Source organism: Plecotus auritus (assembly GCF_963455305.1).
Source record: "Plecotus auritus genome assembly, chromosome: 2".
In the NCBI taxonomy this organism is placed as follows: domain Eukaryota; kingdom Metazoa; phylum Chordata; class Mammalia; order Chiroptera; family Vespertilionidae; genus Plecotus; species Plecotus auritus.
The window spans coordinates 92,312,306-92,317,090 of NC_137771.1; the positions used below are offsets into that span (position 1 = coordinate 92,312,306).

The 4,785-nt window shown below is 40.3% G+C and overlaps 1 pseudogene across 1 annotated transcript; it reads right to left on the reverse strand.

The window, feature by feature from the left end:
* Positions 1-2,042: 2,042 nt before the first annotated feature.
* Positions 2,043-2,712, reverse strand: LOC308240979 (prefoldin subunit 4-like; annotated as a pseudogene). The gene is made up of 2 exons: positions 2,559-2,712; positions 2,043-2,296 (listed from the first exon to the last, which is right to left on the reverse strand). The product of its transcript is annotated as a prefoldin subunit 4-like (transcript).
* Positions 2,713-4,785: the final 2,073 nt, after the last annotated feature.

The window sequence follows — 4,785 nt, forward strand, 5'->3', positions numbered from 1 at the left end:
TTTTTTTCATTGATTTTTCAGAGAGAGTGGAAGGGAGGATGGGAGTGGGAGAGAGAGAAACATTGATGTGAGAGAGACACATTGATTTGTTGCCTCTTGCTTGTGCCTGGATAGAGGCTGGGCATTGAGCCTGCAACTGATATATATGTTCAGAGATATATATGTTCATCTATAATATACTAGTGGCCCGGTGCACGGATTCGTTCACATTGAAAGGACATTAATTAGAAGAAATATTTTAATATCACTATTCACCCTTTCTCTATAATAGAAGTGTCAGAGATGAAAGAAAATTGTAAAATGTATATGAAAATAATATATAAATTGATTAATAAATAAACAAGACATGATATAAAAACACTGATAAAAAACAATGACTGATAAATTGATTAAATGTATTCTAATATCTCCTTGTATACCATAGTAAGAGTAAAAACACTTTCAGAGTGCTTGACTAATTTCCCTTGTGATGAAGTATTTATAACTTTAACTTTAATGTCACATGCTCTTCGAACTCAAGAGAAAGCAACATATAACTCACCATGCCCCAAAACAGGTCCAGGTAGGAATATTCCTACTTTGTCTAGAGTTTGTCCTTGTGATTTATTAATAGTCATCACAAATGCTGGTATCACAGGAACTGTCTTTGAATTAATTTAAATGGGAGGGCAGTATCAGATGGGGACAAATATCATGCATGCATGAGTCAATGTTTATTTTTAAATTGCCAGTGTGTGCCCTATGTACTGGCCGGCCATTTGGTTGGATGGTTGGACAGATGGACAGTCGGTCACTTAGCCTTTTATATATATAGATATATAGATATATAGATATATAGATATATAGATATATAGATATATAGATATATAGATATATAGATATATAGATATATAGATATATAGATATATAGATATATAGATATATAGATATATAGATATATAGATATATAGATATACTAGGGGCCCAGTGCACGAAATTCGTGCATGGCATGGGGCATGCCCCTCAGCCCGGCCTGCACCCCTGCACCCTCTCCAATCTGGGACATTCCTCTCACAATCCAGGACTGCTGGCTCCCAACCGCTTGCCTGCCTGCCACCTGATTTCCCCTAACCGCTTCTGCCTGTCACCCTGATCACCCCCAACCACTCCCCTGCCAGCCTGATCAATGCCTAACTGCTCCTCTGATGGCCCGATTGCCCCTAACTGCCCTCCCCTGCAGACCTGGTTGCCCCCAACTGCCCTCCCCTGCAGACCTGGTTGCCCCCAACTGCCCTCCCCTGCAGGCCTGGTCCCCCAAACTGCCCTCCCCTGTAGGCCTGGTTGCCCCCAACTGCCCTCCCCTGCAGGCCTGGTTGCCCAAACTGTCCTCCCCTGCAGGCCTGGTTGCCCCCAACTGCCCTCCCCTGCAGGCCTGATCACCCACAACTGCCCTCCCCTGCTGGCCATCTTATGGTGGCCATCTTGTGTCCACATGGGGGCAGCCATCTTTGACCACATGGGGGCGGCCATCTTGTGTGTTGGAGTGATGGTCAATTTGCATATTGTGTCTTTATTATATAGGATAGATATATAGATATTGCATATATTTAAACAAAAATATATATTTTTAGTATATAACAAAGGTTTAGGTGTGAAACGAGTAAAGTAGACAGATGTAGGATTAGATCTTTCTAGAGTCCTTTCACCATTTCTAAATAGCAACTGAAATAGACATATAAGAACTATGACACAAGTATTAAATTTTCTGATAAAAATTACAACATATTCTAAATGATATTATAGAAACATAAGATTGCTTAACTGATTTAATAACATGACATAAAACCCCCATAGTTGAAATAATCATTACACAAAATACATAGATGAATACTGTCTTCTCTTAAAAATACAAAATAAATAAGCAAATTGTGAAAATAGGCAAGTTTCCATTAAATAATTTTTAAAAAGAAATTTTTGCTTTCCATATCAATTTAAGAAAGGAAATGATCATTTAAACAATATTTAAGTTTATTAAACATATTTAAAAAATTATTATAAAATGTTTAACTTTCATCTGCTTTAAAGTTTTTGTTGCTCCCAAATTTTGCACATAACTAAACTTTCAAATCTGCTAAAATACGCTGAATGCATTTCAGTCTGGATTCTAAAGCATCAATTTCTTCTTGCAAATTTTTTATTGCTTCTTCTAACATTTCTTGTGTTTATTCTTGAGAATGGCTAATGAAAACATTACCAGTTAGATAAGGTATCATTAAGCAGTTGTCACCTGCAAGCATGATGTCCTGGCAAGCACTTTCTAAATTGTGTTTTTATTTTTGTTAATCCTCACACAAGGATATTTTTTCATTGATTTGTAGAGAGAGTGGAAGGGAGGGGGAAAGACAGAGAGAGAAACATCAATGTGAGAGAGACATATTGATTGGTTGCCTCCCGCACATGCCCTGACCAGGGCCAGGGATTGAGCCTGCAACTGAGGTACTTGCTCTTGACGGGAATCAAACCGGAAACCTTCAGTCCACAGGCCAAGGCTCTATCCAGTGAGCCAAACCAGCTAGGACCATCTTCTAAATTTTGGAAGTTCTTCTTTATGTCAATTTCTTCCTTCGGCTCTGTGATTCTACTTGTATTCTGTGCAAATCTGTTTATCTTTTGTTGATCTTCAAAAGTAACCTCGACACCTTCTGTAGCTGCCTTCTTCATGGTGGGCACCATCGTGAGACTCAGCCCCCTTCTCCTGTTAACTTTGTTAATGTGCCATGAAAGAATGGAAATTGTTGATCATGTAGTGTATATGATACTAAATCATGAATGCATGAAATTTTAGACCTCACAGATGTCCAATGTTACAAGTTAATGGCATTTGAGAGCCTCTGGTTTTTGCCTGCTTTATTGAGATGCAAGAAATTCATGCAAGAGTAGGCCTTCCTTCCCCCGGCTACTGGCACTGGCTTACCTCTGGCACCCAGGACCCAGGCTTGACATATTATATTGTGTAAGTGTGAGGTGTACAACATGGTGATTTTATAATATATTACAAAATGACTACCCCATAGGGTTAGTTAACACCTCCAGCACTCACATAATTACCTTTTTCACATTTCAATTAACAGTTAACATTTGACATTATTTTATATTAGTTTTAGGTGTACAGCATAGTGGTTACACACTTATATAATTTACGAAGTGAGTGTCCCAATAATTCTAGTACACACCTGGCCCCATACATAGTTATTAAAATATTATTGACTATATTTCTTATGCTGAACTTTACATCCCTGTGACTATTTTGTAACTGCCAATTTGTACTTCTTAATCCCTTCACCTTTCTCACCAGCCCCCATCCCCCTCACATAATTACCGTGTGTGTGCATGTGTGTGTGTGTGCTGTGAATATTTAAGACTCACTCCTTTAGCAACTTCCAAGTATATATAAAACAGTATTGCTAACTATAGTCACCATGCTGTACGTTAGATCCCCAGAACTTATTCATCTTATAACTGGAAGTTTGTAGCCTTTGACCAACATCTCCCCACATCCCCCAACACCCAGCCTCTAGAAACCACTATTCTACTCTCTGTTTCTATGAGTTCAGCTTTTTTAGATTCCACATATGAGTAACAGCTTACAATACTTGTCTTTGTCTGACTTACTCCACTCAGCATACTGCCTTCACAATCCTTTGACAGCCTCTTTAAGAGCAATTTGTCTCCAAATTTTAAGCTGGAAAGCAACATAATAACTGTTTGGAAAGAATTATAATTATAAAGCATTTTATATTTTCAGTACTTGCATTAAGAACTATATGCAATTTGATTATCACTAATCCTATGTAATAAAAGGCTAATATGCAAATAGACCGAATGGTGGAACAACCAAACAACCGGTAGCTATGACATGTGTTGACCACCAGGGGGCACATGCAGAACATGGTGGGCATTGGCCGCAGAGGGATGGTGGAGCAGGTGAGCAGGGCGCCAGACCAAGGCAAGGTGCTGTTGCTGTCATCAGGGCAAACCTCTGGTGGTTACTGAAAATTATTTGCTCCTGCATGCCACGATCCTGCTCGCTACTCACACCTGCTGCCGGAACCCACCCGTTCACACCCACTGCTGGTGCCAGCCCCACTCGCACCTGCAACGGGATGGTGGAGCAGGGGACCGGGGGACATGGCAGGAGGGGCCGGGAGGGAGCATTAGGATGGGTCGAGGCCCACCCCTGTGCCCACCACAGCCTCGCGGCCCACAGTTCCTTTCAAGGTGCACGAATTCATGCACTGAGCCCATAGTCACCAAATAAAATGCAGTAAATAATCAATTAAGGAGAAAGAAATTCTGCAAATACAAGGTGTGGTAGAAAATGTAGGTAGGTGGACAGGGGCTCCCAACCCAGAGAGGTAATGTGATGTCTTACATCACGTAGCAAACATTACAATAGTAAACCAAGACTTGAACTATGCCTTCAGGTCCCTTCATAACTTCTCAGCCCATTGCTGTTTCCATTACCCCAGATGGCCTCCTGGAAACAGCCCATCATCCTACAGGCATGCATGGCTTACAAAGCCAAAGGGCCAGAGATAGGTTCAAATCTAGATTTTTCTCCTTCACTACATTGCTTATAGCAATGCTTCTTAACACTTGCTGTATATCAGATCATCTAAAGGAGGTCTGAAAAAAAAATACAGTTGTCAGACTCCTTTTCCATATTCTGACTCATTTGTTCTGGGGTGGGGCTCAGGTATTTTGATTTTTTTAAAACCTCACCAAGTGATTCTAATACACAGCCAA